The 18777-nt window shown below is 36.7% G+C and overlaps 1 protein-coding gene and 1 long non-coding RNA gene across 6 annotated transcripts in view; one reads left to right on the top strand and one right to left on the bottom strand.

The window, feature by feature from the left end:
- Positions 1-18777, top strand: part of LOC129722912 (sphingosine kinase 2-like) — a 46423-nt gene that overhangs the window by 7340 nt on the left and 20306 nt on the right. The window lies entirely within an intron of this gene.
- Positions 16490-17596, bottom strand: LOC129722913 (uncharacterized). The gene is made up of 3 exons (XR_008727677.1): positions 17375-17596; positions 16778-17258; positions 16490-16723 (listed from the first exon to the last, which is right to left on the bottom strand). It is a non-coding gene; the product is annotated as an uncharacterized LOC129722913 (long non-coding RNA).

Raw genomic sequence — 18777 nt, 5'->3', positions numbered from 1 at the left:
AATTTCAGTACAACAGTGATTTGACGGAAGCAGGCTTTCGAATACACCAACTCTTTTATCATTTTCGCCTGATTAAATATTAATATGCCAGAGCGATCAAGTTAGCTGATGAAAATATCGCAATCGTTCGATGGGGAAAACTGTTTGGTGCTCAATGTCCTACTGTGCTGTTTCGCAGCGTTAATCCTAGGTTTGCTATTATATATATGCTCTTTTTGAACGGAGGTAGAAAGAACCGATCAGAGTAACATCTGATAACAATTTGTGCCGATCGGGTGGATAGGCTCTGCTCACAAGTGTGTAGTGTCATTTTTTGCTCTGTCAGCTACTGTGCTAACCATGATGCAATGTAATCTGGTTTTGTAATATTCGCGTTGACGGCGTTTCTGATATTTGTTTAGTTTTTGCACGCACATTTTGATAACTACATATGTAAGTTCGTTCGGAACCACAATTCGATTTTAAATTTTTACTCCGTCAAGAACTGAGCAGCTAAAATCTGTGCTCACTCAATCGAAGATGTGTAAGTTACCGTTTTTTTTGTGCACCATGAATCACAGTGCTCTTTTTTGCATTGCGTTTATAAAAGTGCGTGGTTGTGAAAATGGCTACCTTTGATTTTTTTCTTAAGAGCTGTATCAAATCAAGCAAAACTATGAGTTGCATGCATATGCAACACGTGTTTCATGCCTACTGGTATCAAGAGCAATATTTTACATCTACACATTTCAATGAAGAGGAGCATTCAGAAACCTGGACGGAAGACGACGGCGTTGAAGAGCGGTACAAGCTGTTTTAGCTAAGCAGCTAAAAACGATTTCTTCTGAGTTCTGACAATTTCAACTTGAATGATCATTTGAAATGAGCAGATCATCCACAGAAAATTAACACTTCACAGAAAGAAGCATTGCTCGTGGCTATTATCCCTCTGATTGACGAACCCAATAACCTTATGGGGACGAACTTTAGAAAATGTTGCCGTTTCAGTGTCTATTAAAAATTAACTTTTGTGTGGAATTGATTTGAAACAACCTGGGATTCATTAATTATTGGATGATTTTTTAACAGTTAAAAGCTTTAAAAACAGCACCAAGTATATGTTATATGGATTGAAGAAAGAATATGGCCATACTCAGAAAAACATTTGGTGGGACTGATATGCGATTATTTTCAAGATGGGACAATTTGACCTCACATTTTTTTCTGACTTTTTACAATTAAAACATACTTTTTTCTTTCCTCAATCAATAGTAAACTAAGAAATAGATGGAATCTGATATTTAATTCAAAAACGATGAAAATTGTTATGGTACTGGTATGCGATTATAGGCAGTATGGGCACTAACAATACCTCTTCAAGTCTTGGATCCATGCGACGTAGACTGCGTGTTTTTGGACTCTTTACATACATTGCAATATTATTATATACCATTCTCAAGCTAGCTCGATTCACTGCAATAATGTGCGGATTGGGTAAAACCGGTAAAACTTAGTAAGCGAGTGTGAAAAAAAAATAAAACGGAAAAGGTCGTTTCAGAACGATGCGTTAAGTCAAATGGAACCACTCGTCATGAGTTTCATTTTCTTTGAAATATTTGTTATTTTGTCATATTTGATTGCTGTTTTTTCCCATTAAAATATTCAGCAGTGTAATAACTTTAAAAGCTGAAACGTTTTCACGGTAAATAAATTAAATTCAAAATTTGAAAAAAATATTTTGTTTCACATTTCAAATCATTTTTTACTATATACCTAGTATACACACAAGTCTTTATATTCCAGAGCATACATTAGTTTTCAATGAGCAAATACTAAAGTAGGGCCTTCAACAATTTATTGTTGTTAAACAACCTTATCTGGTATTTGTTATGTGGAAAATATTTTTAATAGTGAGCAAATGGAAAAGATAGAGCAAACTAAAAGCACAAATTAATTGAAAAGTACGTTTCAAGGCAAAAAGGGTGTTTAACACAATTTGATAAAAAAGACAACAAATTTTATTAAAAAAAATATATTAATTCGTATAAGGAAATGTATTAAACCATAACCATAATAAATATATATTTTTGTTTCGATGCAGTTTATTCAACTCTCCACTGCACATATTAATGATTGCACTTCGTGATTGATCCGAATCAGTAAAAATGCACAGTAAATCCATTGAATGGGGTTGGGAGTGACCATTCTCATTGTACAAGTTTTAGTGACTGAATACATACTTTGGAGGGTCAATAACGAAGCCGGCCACGTTCTTGCAATCAGGTGGGAAGAGGAAGAGGATGTTAAGCCTGTATCAGACTAACCGCTAACAGCGGTCAACCGCTACCGTTCCGTTCTTTTTCGACCAATCAGAACACAGCGGTCGACCGTCGCTTGTTGTTGCAAAAAATAGAATCTTTTCTATTTTTGCCGCCGACCGTTCCCAACGGTTGCCGGCTGCTGTCATTGTCATGGCGAAGGCAAACGTGCCTCTTCACACCTACACAAATTCACATTCAGAGACTTGTCGAATAAAAATGTGTGCTTCTCTTTTTGGCACACACGACAGCCAGTCAAAACTTTGATAGCACCGGCAACGCTGGTTGGCGATTTCAAATTTCGACCAACGCACACTGGCAAAAATGAACCCAAATTCCCACTAATTAAAAGCCGCTGGACTGGATACCTTAAATATAACATTTCTTATGTAAAATTGGTCAATAAATCGATAGGTGATATTTTCATTATGTGCAGGGCACGGGAAAGGGTCTATATTTTCAAAAATACGCAAAAATAGGGTGAAAAGAGGCGAAAAAGACCATTTTCCGTGCCCTGTTCAGAATGAAACCATCGACAATCAATTTGTTGACCAATTTTACATAAGAAATGCTATATTTAAGGTATCCAGCCCAGCGGCTTTTAATTAGTGGGAATTTAATAAACCGAAAGTAGCTCAACAGAGTCGACTATGAATTATATGTATAATCGCATCACTCATCAAAGTGAATCCTGGTATAACAAGCTCTTCCGTACTAACAAAAACCTCCTTCCTGTGACCTTTGTGTAGATACAGAGGTTAGCACGGTCTCCAAATAGCAATAGTCACACTGAAGCCTGTATCAGACTAACCGTTGCAGCGGTCAACCGCTACCGTTCCGTTCTTTTTCGACCAATCAGAACACAGCGGTCGACCGTCGCTTGTTGTTGCAAAAAATAGAATCTTTTCTATTTTTGCCGCCGACCGTTCCCAACGGTTGCCGGCTGCTGTCATTGTCATGGCGAAGGCAAACGTGCCTCTTCACACCTACACAAATTCACATTCAGAGACTTGTCGAATAAAAATGTGTGCTTCTCTTTTTGGCACACACGACAGCCAGTCAAAACTTTGATAGCACCGGCAACGCTGGTTGGCGATTTCAAATTTCGACCAACGCACACTGGCAAAAATGAACCCAAATTCCCACTAATTAAAAGCCGCTGGACTGGATACCTTAAATATAACATTTCTTATGTAAAATTGGTCAATAAATCGATAGGTGATATTTTCATTATGTGCAGGGCACGGGAAAGGGTCTATATTTTCAAAAATACGCAAAAATAGGGTGAAAAGAGGCGAAAAAGACCATTTTCCGTGCCCTGTTCAGAATGAAACCATCGACAATCAATTTGTTGACCAATTTTACATAAGAAATGCTATATTTAAGGTATCCAGCCCAGCGGCTTTTAATTAGTGGGAATTTGGGTTCATTTTTGCCAGTGTGCGTTGGTCGAAATTTGACATCGCCAACCAGCGTTGCCGGTGCTATCAATGTTTTGACTAACTGTCTTGTGTGCCAAAAAGAGAAGCACACATTTTTATTTGACAAGTCTTTAAATGTGAATTTGTGTAGGTGTGAAGAGGCACGTTTGCTTTCGCCATGACAATGACAGCAGTCGCCAACCGTTGAGAACGGTTGGCGGCAAAAATAAAAATGATTCTATTTTTTGCAACAACAACAAGCGACGGTCGACCGCTGTGTTCTGATTGGTCGAAAAAGAACGGAACGGTAGCGGTTGACCGCTGCAACGGTTAGTCTGATACAGGCTTTAGTGTGACTATTGCTATTTGGAGACCGTGCTAACCTCTGTATCTACACAAAGGTCACAGGAAGGAGGTTTTTGTTAGTACGGAAGAGCTTGTTATACCAGGATTCACTTTGATGAGTGATGCGATTATACATATAATTCATAGTCGACTCTGTTGAGCTACTTTCGGTTTATTCTCCATTCAGTCGGCTGATTAAAGATGCACACTTAGCTTATTTAGATTAGGTACTGGTTCAAACTAACAAACATTAATAATGCTGTAGGGGCCATTAGAGCGCAAAACTATTCAGTTTTCTGATTCTAGACTGATTCTAACTAACAGACCAAGGTATGCTGTTGGGGCCACGCCCGAATTATATATTTCAGTGAACTGCAAAATATTATACTTCACGATGTGTACATACATCAGCAGACAACAAAATATTCCCTATCCACCCTCAAAACGTCAAAGAAATCATTATTGGTTCTGTCTTTGTCATGGCAAGTTTCCATACATCCAACGTCCACAAATGCAAAGAAGCTTACTTACCTTACCAATAAGACGAAGGCCTGTGTGACCTTTGCTGTATCTGAGAGCCGACACCATCGTACTCGATCCATGACTGGTCGTCGCCAGTCTTGCAGGCTGCATAGGCTGCAGAGATCTCCTTCCACTTTATCGATCCACCGTGCACGTTGTGCGTCACGACACCGTGTTCCTGTTGAGTCGTTGTCGAGAATCATTTTGACTGGGCTTTCGTCCGACATCCTTACGACATGCCCAGCCCACCGTAGTCTACCGTATGGACTATAGCGGGTTCTCCTAGCAACTGATGTAACTGGTCGTTCATCCTTCGTCTCCAGGACCAATCTCCCTAAGGGAACGCTGGTCCTCCACAAGCAAGTCCATGTTTCGTGACCGTAGAGAACTACCGGTCTAATAAGTGTTTTGTAGATGGTCAACTTTGTGGAGCGGCGAGTTTTATTCGATCGAAGCGTTTTTCGCAGTTCAAAGTCTCGATATCGGTGGTGGTACACGAACTCAACTACCACCTTCCCTCGAGCCTCTACTTCTCATGTATTTCGTCTTCGACGTATTTATGACTAGTCCGACCCGATTGGCCTCTGCCTTGAGTCTGCTGTACGCTTCCGTTAGCGTCTCAAAGTTGCGTGCTATAATGCCAATGTCGTCGGCGTAGCCAAGTAACTGGCCGGACTTCCTGAAAATCGTACCACTCGTGTCTATCCCCGCACTTCTACATGCAAAAGTTCAAGCTTTTATCATCCAATGTGTTCTTCAATTCGCACAGAATTTGCTCTGTCTTCGCACAACGAATGTGTGAAACGCATAACGCAAAAGTTAGACAAGGAATACATTGACAAAAATCAAAATCAGAATATGTATCATATACACAAACATCGTATTGTTTCAGTAAACTTCGGTTTCGGCCGAACGACCAGTTTCGAGGCGCTCAAAAAAATCGCTCTTCACTTTTGCGAGCCGTGCGTATCAACGGCTCATGCATCCCTCATAATCGTCAGCAACCGAAACAGTCAATAGCGAGCCTTGTTGTCGCAGAAGTTATTGACGCTGGTGTCAGAAACACTAAACCGAATGCATGTGAATAAAACCAAAGTCATAGTCAAATGCAAAATGTTTTGAACAAATCTGATGTTTTTGTTTATCTGAAAATATTTAATTGGGTAGTATTCGGTCATTTTCAGCTGTTTTCCTGGCATCAATCTGATTCCGGAAAGACCCATATTGGGTGGAATTCAGTTATTTTGGTTGTTTTCCAGAAACTGAAAGTGGTCATATTCGAATTCAAAATGGTGTCAATGCCTTCGAATTCAAAATGGTGTCAACTTTTGGCTATTTTTCCAGAAATCGAAAGTTGCCATTTTACAATTCATAATGATGCTTGTGGTCAGTTTTTAGCTCCTTGTATCATTCCGGTTCCGGAGATAATCATATTGGGTGGTATTTGGTCACTTTAAGTTGTTTTCCAGAGACCGGAAGTCGCCATATTTGAACTCAAAATGGTGTCTAGGATCGATTTTTAGCCTCTGTGCATCATTCTAGTTCGGGAGATACTCATATTGGAGGGAAATCGGCCTTTTTTGGCTGTTTTTTAGAAACCGGGAGTTGCCATCTTGAAATTAAAAATAGTGTCTGTGGTTGATTTTAGCTCTTGTGTATCATTTTGGTTCCGGATATAATCATATTGGGTTGAAATCGGCCATTTATGGCTGTTTTCCAGAAACTGTAAGTTGCCATTTTACAATTCAAAATGTTATCTGAGTTTGATCTGTGGCTTCAGTGCATCATTACGATTTCGGAAATACCCATATAGGGTGGTATTTGGTCAACTTTCGCTGTTTTCAGAAACCGGAAATCGCCATCTTGAATTCAAAAATAGCATTTGGAGAAATTTTCTGGCCTCTGGGCGTCATTCTGGTCCCGGAAACACCCATATAAGAAACCGGAAGTTTCTATCTTAAATTTAAAAATGGCGTCTGGAGTCGAACCGGAACACCTGGTCGAAATATCTGCTTAATTTGAGACCTCCCATCCAGAAGTGGAAGGGGTGTCGAACCATCATTAAAATATTTTTTGCTCCCGAAAACCTCCACCTGCCAAATTTGGTTCCATTGCCTAGATTAGTTCTTGAGTTGTGAAGAAATTTGAGTTTCATTTGTATGAGCGCTCTCTTCCAGAGGTGTCAAACCACCATGAAAATTTTTCTTGCTCTCAAAAACCTCAACATATCAAATTTGGTTCCATTTATTGAATTATCTTTCGAGATGTGCAGAAATTTGTATTTCTTTTGTAGGAAACCCCTTCCTCAAAGAAAAGAGAGGGGTGTCAAACTATTATGGACATATTTGTTACCCCTAAAACTATTCACCTGCCAAATTTGGTTCAATTTCCTTGGTTAGTTCTCGAGACGTGCAGAAATTTGTGTTTCATTTGTATGGAACCCCCCCCTTCCAGAAGAAGGAGGGGTGTCAAAACATTAAGGACATATTTGTTACCCCTAAAAACATTTACCTGCCAAATTTGATTCCATTTAGTTGGTTAGTTTTCGAGATGTGCAGAAATTTGTCTTATATTGTTATGGAACTCCTCCCTTCCAAAACAGGGAGGGGTGTCGAATCATTATGGACATATTTGTTATCACTAAAAACATCCACATGCCAAATTTGGCTCCATTACTTGGTTAGTTTTCGAGATGTGCAGAAACTTGTGTTTCATTTGTATGGGACCTCGAACTATCTTAGTAACCTTTCCCGGCCCCCAACAACAAAACCCGTGTACACAAAATTTCACGCCGATCGTTGGTAACGTCTCCGCCAACCATACTCGACGCCTGGGTTCGAATAGGTGTCGATGGTTGTGGGGTAGCGTGATCCACTCACAACCAACCTAACTGGTCTAGATTCAATTCTAGCCGACATCGGGAAATTTTCTGAGGCGAGAAATCTCTGGGATCACGCTTTCCATCGCATGAGGAAGTAAAGCCGTTGGTGCCGGTTCGTTAATCAACGGTCGTAATTTAGGGTCCTCCCCGGGCGTCGATGATTGACACAACAACAGTGGCGGAAAATAAGCGAGAAAAAATAAAACAAAATAACAAATCATAGATACAAAAACTAGAATCTTTAAAACAATGATCAAGGTTACGAATTTATGGAACGCATCGGAAATAAAGAAAATTATTCCATCGAGTTCCACGATTTGTGGATTGGAACGTAAGTAGACAACCAGACAATCTGTACATGTACATAGCAACACTGTATTCCAACCTATACTGAGCAACAGAAACCTGTAGTATGTTATAACTAGTACTAAAAAATTAAAAAAAAAAAACGACCGGAAAAGAGAAGGTTATTTCAGAATGCTTTATGAATTCGAGTGGAACGGCTCCACTTCCATTTTTACAAATGCGTCTTCGGCACCCTCAAAATCACAAGTTTAAACAGTCCGCTTTAACTAGCAAAACTAAATTAAATTAGGCTCTACAATATCCTTTTACCTTCCTCTTGTTGGACGACAGGTGATCAAAACCACGCTCATTTACTGATTGATTCAATAATTACCGGTTGAGTGAACCTTGTAAGATCTTGCAAGTTTAGTATAACGGGTAATAATGTTAAGGGAAATTAGTGGAGCGGTAAGCAGAATGAGTCAATCACAAACACGACAGAAAAAATAGGCACATCTAGCAAGAAACTATCGAATATAATATGAAGTGTGGAATACAGCAAACACCCGGGCAGTAATACACCAATATATCATAGTTTTGGTCGGAGGGATTAGCTCATACAAATGAAGCGTCACTTTATCCAAATATTTCAATTATTGTTATTTATGACAAAGTTACTTGAATTTTTGGAGCTCTAATAATTAATTACTCTAGCACAGATGTGTAAATGAAGTGCATCTACTAGCAGCGCTGCTTTGCCCATTTTAATATGCCATTCAAACACAGAAAACAAATCGAAATAGAGTTTCCCCCCGTCATCTTCGTTTATATAGAATCTTAGGGCTAAAATTTGATTAGATTCGTGCAGTCAAAGAAGGTTCATGCTCTATAACGAGATTAAATAAGAGATCTTGGGGTAGATTACTGTTTTAAGAGTATTAGAGGCTATTGTGACGAAAATAGAAATGCTAACGAAACGGTCACCCAGCCAACATTATTGTGTTTCAAATGCGCATTTTCTGTACAACAGTACAACGTGAGAAGGGATGAACAGTTAATCTATGTCAGAATGTTTCCTTAAAAAAAACTGAATAAAAATGAATATATTATAAATTTATATTCGTGGCAATGTTCTACACACAAAAGTTCAGCATCACTAGTATCATTTTTTTAGACAATAACAAAAACAGAGATTCAGATACATATTTTTGCAAATAACGCCGCCGAAATATTTGATAAGGCGTAATTTTATATTTGATTCATATTAGGAGTTTGCTTATGTTACGCAAACTGTGAAATTCGGCTCAATTATTGATTCTCATTTGATAGCCAAGCTGTAATTCAGTAACTGTACTAATCGCTGTTTGTCACAAACTGGCTCTGATTATTTCTGAGTGATTATCATTAAATATATTTCGCTTGCTTCAACAATTTGTTAGGGATATCCTTGGCATCAATCTTTGTAGTTGTTATTATCATACCTTGCTTCTCACTGATTTTTACATATATATATATATATATATATATATATATATATATATATATATATATATATATATATATATATATATATATATATATATATATATATATATATATATATATATATATATATATATATATATATATATATATATATATATATATATATATATATATATATATATATATATATATATATATATATATATATATATATATATATATATATATATATATATATATATATATATATATATATATATATATATATATATATATATATATATATATATATATATATATATATATATATATACTATATATATATATATATATATATATATATATATATATATATATATATATATATATATATACGTAATTACTCTTGCATGCCATAATCAACCTTCTGATCAATTTAAATTTAATCAGTAGAATTAACATGTTGCAATGTTGGATTTGTAAATTTATTCTTTTCAATGGAGTATATCTATCAGTATAAGCAAACCGCTCAAAATCTTCCATGTAATGTTTCCAATTCTATTTTACTGAATTGAGCGCAGTATAGTCAATAAAGACATAATACATCAAAGAATCTTTGAATGAAACTGGAATGCTTGAAGTTTGTTGTTCAATCGCTATTGACTGCGACCACATTAGATGATTGACAAACATGCCTCCGGTTAAGTACTTTCCACAGAAAAGTGCTAATTACAAATCGTTGTTGTTCAGCGAATAAGGGTATATATGCATGAGGTCCGAGAGTTTCTCAACGTTAAATCAGTAGTGGTTGTGCAAATATTCATAGTATAACAATAAGAAGAAATATGGGTAATAACAGCTCACCAGATATAACTGATTGCTACACGCAAAACTTTTCCTTATTACCTTAGAAGCAATAGCGCAAAATTGCCTTTAAGGTAACAAACCTATTACTAAAAAGGCAATAAAATTCTTCCCCAGTCAAGTAACAACACATACTGTCATATATTCAGCACGTGTTACGGGAGTACGACTATCTAATAATGGTCGTTTCAACCACATGCAACCACATGCAAAAACTGCTCCCTTTCCATCTTAAGTAAAAAAAAAATCACACACCGTCGCATATGTTGCACATGTTACAAGTTTCTTCAATCTCCAATTCATCCGGTGAGCGTGTATTAGTTCGCTCGTTGTATGCATATGGAGTAGAGGAAGAATATGACAAGAGCTGCCAAGCAGCATTTTCCCCGTCATAGAGTATGCAAACGTTGATGATTTCAAAGACTTGAAATGCGTCTTTAAATGTCATCACGATCTGTAAACTGTGTTAGAGAAAAACAAAAACATTCGCTTTCTTGCAAGCTATCCAAAACACATACTCATTGATTCATGGAAACTCATTTGCCCCTGTTTGAAAATACAAAACTCGTGCCCATCCAGAACAATATTCGCAACTTCGGCAACTCTGTTCAGACAGTATAACATATTTTCATTTCATGTAAACACTGGGGGACGAAACGAAAGTGTTTCTAATTAGACATTTGAGGTTGACGGGTGAGATTCTCATTATGCGTGGATGAAGATAGCAAAAATAATTCTGATCGTTGCATCAATACAAATGCAGCGAGTGAAGTCTTGCTAACACATGAACTGCGGTGCTTGGCTGTATGTTCTCCTGCAGAAACACATACAAGCGTGTGCCCGTCATAATTTTTGTTACTTTTCGGTTATTACTATTTGTGTATAATGCGCAGTCATAAGACACAATAAGTAATAAAAAATTTCCCCTAAAGTAATAAAATGTTCCCCGTTTGCGTTGGGTGTAACTATTTACAGTTTATTCTTGACTCGAACCTATCTATTTATTACGTTTTATTTGAGCACGTGACGCTCGCTTGGAGTAATGCTCTGCAAATAAACACATTTGTTGCCCCAGGCTAACAAGTTGTTATTTATGGCTGTTTGGAGATTAGAGTACGAACAGACTTCACCCCAGCGAAAGCTGTACGGCTTGATAAGAGTTAAACGTACTCTGGCTCTTACTCTGACAGAAGCAAAACGCAGCTGAAGTGGGTTTTCTATTGATTATCGTTTTCAAATCTGTCGTCAACTACCGAGTGTGTGGGCAAATATCTTAAAATAATAATATAGTTCACTCTCGAATTTCCCATATATTCCCGTAAAGACAGACAGGGAACACCCCCTCTTGTGGTAAAAAAGGTAACTAAACTCATTGCACAGTGGTACAGTAAGGCAATTTAGGCGGACATAAGCTTTTCGTTGCGATTTTGGTTTGCGGTTTAAAGCCATAGCTTTTGTAAAAAGTTGTTTCTTATACATAGTCCTCTATTTATGTGCGAATGAAAATTAGGGTGGTCCTAAAATCAACGAAATAAAAACAAACTAACTTGTTTTTATTTGCATAAATAATTGTAAACATTCTTTGGCAAACTTGTAGACTAACTAATTCTAAGTAACTTTTAAAAAAAAATTTTTGTAGACATGAAATTTGGTTTCCAAAAACAGTCTTTTCGCTCTATTTTTTCAATTCAAATTTAAAAACAAAGTTTTCTTCGGTAACTTCAATAAAAAATACGCCAATTTTGACGAAAAAACATTGTCGATATATTGTACAGATGAAGAGTTTTCACTATTTCTATTTTAAAAATTGGCCCTTTTGATATATTGATGTCTCCGTTTAGGGCAAACATAAATAATATTTTTTGGTATCATTTGAAAGAACAAATATTGTATAAATATTGTGGAGAAATACCGAAAGTTGCTTAAAATTAGTTGATCTACAACTGTGCCGATGAATGTATACTTTTATTTATGCAAATAAAAAGTTAGTTTTTTCATTTAGTCGATTTCAGGACTACCCTAATTTTCATTTGCACATAAAAAATAGACTAAATATAAGAAACAAGTTCTTAGAAAAAAAATTTACTCTAAAACCACAAAATCGCCTTACTGTACCACTGTGCATTGTTGTTGAATTTCTGTGGGCGTGTGACATTCTCACACACGAAACTGAATTTACTCAATTTTAGATTTAGTTGACTCAATTTCATACTTTCACAGAAAAAAATATGTTGCAGATTTCGTGCGTATATTGTTTGTATGTAAAACTTACGCCATTCCGGAAGTTAAATATTGATAATATAATACATGTAGCTTATCGAGGCACGAAGAAGAAATATTCAAATAATCAGGCCACGACGTGTAAATGGTAAACTAGTCCCAAGTTGCTATATACGTGGTTCCCTGTGTAACTTCACTAGCTCAGATCCATCTACGAAATGTGCGGCCGTCAAGCTCAAGCTCAATCATCAGGCCACGAAGTGTACAATTAAATGAATATTTCAATTACCTTGTGAAAAAGATAAAAGGAGAAACCGCACGATGGTTGTCAATAGTCGTATATGGTTGTTGTGCAACTTTTAGCTTAGATAACACTTGAATGTTCTATCAATTTAACAATTTAAGTAATGATACATATAATGTTGTAATTGGTTTAAAAGCTTTATTATATTATATATAAAAGATATTCAACAAAACAAACATAATTAGTGATAACAACTGTTATGCAAAAACTATTATTTAATGTTTAGATTTCTTCGTTTTGAAAGTATTTTTTTTTGTTTTTTTTTATCCCTCCGAATTTTTTGCCCTCGAGTTCTAATCTTCGTATTCATCACTTGCAGCTTTGATTTAACTAGCATATTTATGTATTTACTATCTGACCCGGCAAACTTCGTCCCGCCTATTTTTGTGTTTAATTTAATAATTTTCAATTTGTTTATATCGTTTGAAATTATTGGTTTTATTGGAATGACAACATCCTCGACTTTTGCCTTTAGTACATCACCTCTATTCCGAAAACACTCATATTGGGTGGTATTCAGTTATTTTCGTTGTTTTCCAGAAACTGAAAGTGGTCATCTTCGAATTCAAGATGGTGTCCAGTGTCAATGCTTGGCTTCTATACATTATTTCGAATACGGAAATATTCATATGCAGTAGTATTCGGCTGTTTCCCAGAAGTTGCCATCTTACAATTCAAAATGGTGTCTGAGGTCAATTTTTAGCTCCATGCATCATTCTGGTTAAAGAAACACTCATATTGGGTGGTATTTGGTCCCTTTCGGCTATTTTACAGAAACCGGAAGTCACCACCCTGGATTTTAAAATGGCATTTGGAGACAATTTGTGGCCCCTGAGCGTCATTCTGGTTTAAGAAACACCAATAATAGGTGTTATTTAGTCATTTTCGGCTGTTTTACAGAAACTGGAAGCCACCATCTTAGAATTCAAAATGGTGTCTGTGGTCGATTCTAGCTCCTGTGTATCATTCTGGTATCGAAGCATCTCATATTGGATGGAAATCGGCCGGTTGAAGAAATACCCATACAACAATATCGCACGCTTAGCCTTGGGGCTAATAGCGGTCTCGATTAACTAGATTAGTTGAGAGAATTCGTTATCGATATTGTTTTGGCTCATTTTGTATGTGTAGGATAAGTACAACGATACACTGTGCCCCAGTGCTGAGTCGAGAAAATTTCCAGCTCGAAAAGATCCTCGACTCGATCGGGAATCGAACCCGATATCACAACCGTGTGGGAGAGCTAGCCGACCGACATCGCTAACCACAGAGCCACGGAGACCACAGAAAATACCAAGAAATACCCATATTGGGTGGTATTTGGTCATTTTCGGCAGTTTCCCATTCACCGGAAGTCGTCATTTTACAATTCATAATGTTATCTGAGATCGATTTGTAGCTTCAGTGCATCATAACAATCCCGGAAATACCCATAATGAGTGTTATTTGGTCTTTTGCCACTGTTGTTTAGGAACCGGAAGTCGCCATATTGGATTTCAAAATGGCATTTGGAGACAATTTCTGGCCTCTGAGCATCATTCTGGTTAAAGAAACACCCATATTTGGTTGTTTTTGGGTCATTTTCGGCAGTTTTCCAGTCACTAAAAGTCGCCATTTTACTACTCAAAATGTTGTCTGAGGTCGATTTGTGGTTTCAGTGCATCATCACGATTTCGGAAATACCCTATTGGGTGGTGTTTGGTCATATCTCGCTGTTTCTCAGAAACCGGAAGTCGCCATCTTGGATTTCAAACTGGCATTTGGAGACGATTTCTGGCCTCTGAGCGTCATTCTAGTTAAAAAAACACCCATATTAGGTGGTATTTGGTCGTTTCGGCAATTTTCCAGTCACCGGAAGTCGCCATTTTACAACTCAAAATATTGTCGGAGGTCGACAAACGTACAAACCGTGGAACACCACCCATGGATTGCCTCATACATAGGCGAACTTTACACCCAACGCAAACGGGGAACATTTTATTACTTTAGGGCAATTTTTTATTGCTTATTGTGTCTTATGACTGCGCATTATACACGAATAGTAATAACCGAAAAGTAACAAAAATTATGACGGGCACACGCTTGTATGTGTTTCTGCAGGAGAACATACAGCCAAGCACCGCAGTTCATGTGTTAGCAAGACTTCACTCGCTGCATTTGTATTGATGCAACGATCAGATTTATTTTTGCTATCTTCATCCACACATAATGAGAATCTCACCCGTCAACCTCAAATGTCTAATTAGAAACACTTTCGTTTCGTCCCTCAGTGTTTACATGAAATGAAAATATGTTATACTGTCTGAACAGAGTTGCCGAAGTTGCGAATATTGTTCTGGATGGGCACGAGTTTTGTATTTTCAAACAGGGGCAAATGAGTTTCCATGAATAAATGAGTATGTGTTTTGGATAGCTTGCAAGAAAGCGAATGTTGTTGTTTTTCTCTAACACAGTTTACAGATCGTGATGACATTTAAAGACGCATTTCAAGTCTTCGAAATCATCATGTGGTGGTTGCATATGGTTGAAACGACCATTATTAGATAGTCGTACTCCCGTAACACGTGCTAAATATATGACAGTATGTGTTGTTACTTGACTGGGGAAGAATTTTATTGCCTTTTTAGTAATAGGTTTGTTACCTTAAAGGCAATTTTGCGCTATTGCTTCTAAGGTGATAAGGAAAAGTTTTGCGTGTATTATTATAAAATATTCGGCCGAGTCCACTTCACAATAAAATGTGCCTTTTTTTTTAGTGTACCCATTAGGGTAATATTATTGTCAAAAGTTACTCTTTTTCGCATGTCGTGTAGAACAAAATCGGAAGTGGCGCACCTAGCGGTCGAAAAGGTGACTAACGCTTCTGTCATTTTCAATTTGTCTCCATAATTTCACGTAAGTGAACTATATTGGTATTTAATATATTTGGTGTGGGTTTTGTTTTTTTCATTGATTAAGTTTCCAATGTGTACAATCTTGCTGTACTCGACCATCTCAGGACTATGGAATTGGATGCAAGAACGCTTCGGAATGTTGTAACTAATTTTGATATTATTGTGATTATATGTACATAATATAAAACAAAACGTTTCCAATCACTGTTGGTCCTGCTTTTGTTATGTGTGCTACCGAGTAGACGACAACGGCGAAAAGGAGAAAATAGAAACAGTTTTATTGCAAGGAGGCCAAGACCGGTCGATGTGGGTACAAAAGGCCCGAAGCTGCTATGTAATGGTAATATATTTCATTTTGCATATTTTCACAATTTATTTTCTAGCTACTTGAAATATTCCTTATGACGATAAATCGTACATTTTCTACTTTTTGTAATATGGAAAAGAGAGAGGGGTGTGTGCAGCAACGATATTTATATATTTTTTGAAGAGTAGCTTTCGGTTGGTATTGAAAATTATCGAATTTGTTTGTTTCCCACTTCCCCTACAAACCCATCGAAAGCGAATGAGTTGGGTTGACCGTGACCTTCAGAAACTACACCGTAAAAAATCTACACGTTGATATAAAGTGATTTGCTGTTGAATTTTCACTACTTGCCTCACATTTCAATTTGAAATGTCGATCCATTGAATTAGATGAAACAAACCTACACATTGATATAAAGTGATTTGCTGTTGAATTTTCACTACATGACATACATTTCAATTTGAAATGTCGTTCGCTTGAATCGGATGAATACAAAGTACAAGGATATCAATAGCAAAGCACTTCATTTTCAATTAGTTTTCATGTAGTTAGTAATATGCTGCGATTTGAATTTGGAATGCTTATAACATTGATATCGACTTGCTATCGCATGAAATCTCAACTGATGGACTATGGATTTCGAAAAATAAAGATTTGTTTAAATTTTGGTCTTCATTATGTTACCTTTATTATCTTATTAAACCTTATAACTACAAATAATCTTCATCAGAAAGTTATACAGTACCTTTAGATCAGCATCGGCCAGAACCTTGTCATCCGTTTGAATTACACAAGTCTAATGTTTTCGACGGGTTAAAAATGACCACAATCTCCTCGTCGGTTTCTTGGATGGAAGCATTATTGAGTACGGTTAATAAGTTTATTGCCGCTGTCGTGTCCGTAAGATCAATTCTGTATTCTGAAAACAAGCTGTTTATTATTTAAAATACTATTGTAATTATTCCATACTTACGCTCTAGAATAAATATGACCTCATCCAGAAAAATATTTGTCTGCGTTTGAAGCGTGTTTATTTGGTTCGCCATCTTCGTTTTGTTTTGACATTTACAGCGTGCAAAACAATACAAATGCAAAGGATTAAAACAGTGGTGCTAATTCAAGGGATATGCATTGCAACTTGGAGGTGATTTCTTTTGTATAAGTTTCAACTAAGGATCACTTCACTGCAAAATGTGCATCACTTGAAAATCAATACGCATTCACTTCAATTCGCAGTGCTTTGTTACGAATTGAGTTAAATGCAGAATCCTTTGAAATAAACGTGCCCATTTTTTACCGTGTACTCAAACAACGACAGCGATGGCAGACATTGCGGGTTGGTCGGAATAACTGGCTGGAATAACCCGCAGGATGAGGTTGCCTCGCTATTGCCAATCTAATGTAATCACGCAGATGCATTATCCGCTATGCGAAAGACTTTTGGCATTTGCGACCTGCAATTATTGATAATTTAATGAGTACCAAAAAGTGTACAATTGTACTTTAGTTTGGTTTTGTCGAAAATGACAGGGCAGATAATCGGTTTCAAGAAAACTGTGATGTCATTTACATTATACAAGCAATCTTATGGCAGATAAATGTTAAGTAAACTATCCAGCGAGTCAAATCGTTTACTTATATTTGGTTTGAACGATACAGTGACACTGTTCGATGACGACGACCTTCTGTTTAAGTTTACTCGGTTGCACATAAATGCCGTGTAAGCTGTGATGGTGAATGCATTTAATAGTTTACCTCCCTTAATGAGTAACGCGTCGACTAGGTGGGTAAATATTTGTCGGCTCAACATACGTTAGTTGAGTTGACTGTGGAGATAAAACTGTCGTCGCCGGTTGATTGTACAACACATAAGCAATGGCAAATTGATCAAACAGCACCCCAGCACAGCACGTCTCCGTCAATGGATAATTCACGTTACCTGTGAAATTAAGTTGTGTCGGTTCCACAAATACAGCCGCTGAATCTAGCAAAAAAATTACCATCGTACTTTGCTTTGACGATGCTTTTTCCTTGTGATTCCAACTATATGCTAAAAGTATATAAAGTTCATTCTACTATCCGATTTTGGTGAAGCCAAACAGCAATCAATAACTTTCTCTATCAAGAAAAATGTAGCAGCTTTCAGCAAAATGAAATAAAGCCCAGAATAGCCTCGATTTGTTTTAGTACCGTTGATTGTATTGTACACTCAAAATATTTTTCACGTTATAATTACCGGAAAAGTTATGTGAATATTTTCCACTGTCATTTTCATGTAGATTTTACGTGATTGTCATTTGAGTTCATCATGAACTGGTGAGGTGATTTATCCTGTGAATCTTATTCAGTAGACATATGCATTTCATGTGAGTTTAACGTAGAATTTAACTACCGGTAAAGTGAAAAGCATTTGATTGTCTGATAGCTACTACGTTTTATGCAACGTATAAATTTCAATTGTGGTTTCCCAAATTCTTTAGAGACTAGGAATAGTTTTCAGAAATTATCCAAATATGTTGCTTGATAAGTCGCACGGGCATGCAAAATCGCCAATTCGTAAATGAATTAAACGACATACAAAATGACAAAATGATATTGCGACATTCGTTGGCGATAATCACTGTTAGCTGCATTTGTTAATGTTCAGGAAATTCCTCGCAATTTGAACTGAATCTGTGTGGAATCTCGATGCCGGCTTCTTATGGTTTTTCTAAAGCTCTTTTATTGGGAAATCAACGAGGAACTCCTTTCATGTTCAAAGACTTTTTTTTTTTTTTTAAAAGGGGGGATTTGTTAGTAGCTTAAGTATTTATGATAAATATTAGTAAATAATGAGTATGTGTGTCCAATCACAAATGGTGACTTCTCAACACTGTTAGAAATTTGTAATTCTAATTGTTAGGATTTGTTTGCTTTCGCAATTAGGACTTATCATTCGTAGGGATTTAAACCTACTTGTCAGAAAAAGGGGAA

This window comes from Wyeomyia smithii, chromosome 2, assembly GCF_029784165.1.
Source record: "Wyeomyia smithii strain HCP4-BCI-WySm-NY-G18 chromosome 2, ASM2978416v1, whole genome shotgun sequence".
Lineage (NCBI taxonomy): Eukaryota > Metazoa > Arthropoda > Insecta > Diptera > Culicidae > Wyeomyia > Wyeomyia smithii.
The sequence above is the reverse complement of the archived record's forward strand: the minus strand, read 5'-3'. Positions and strand labels throughout refer to the sequence as shown.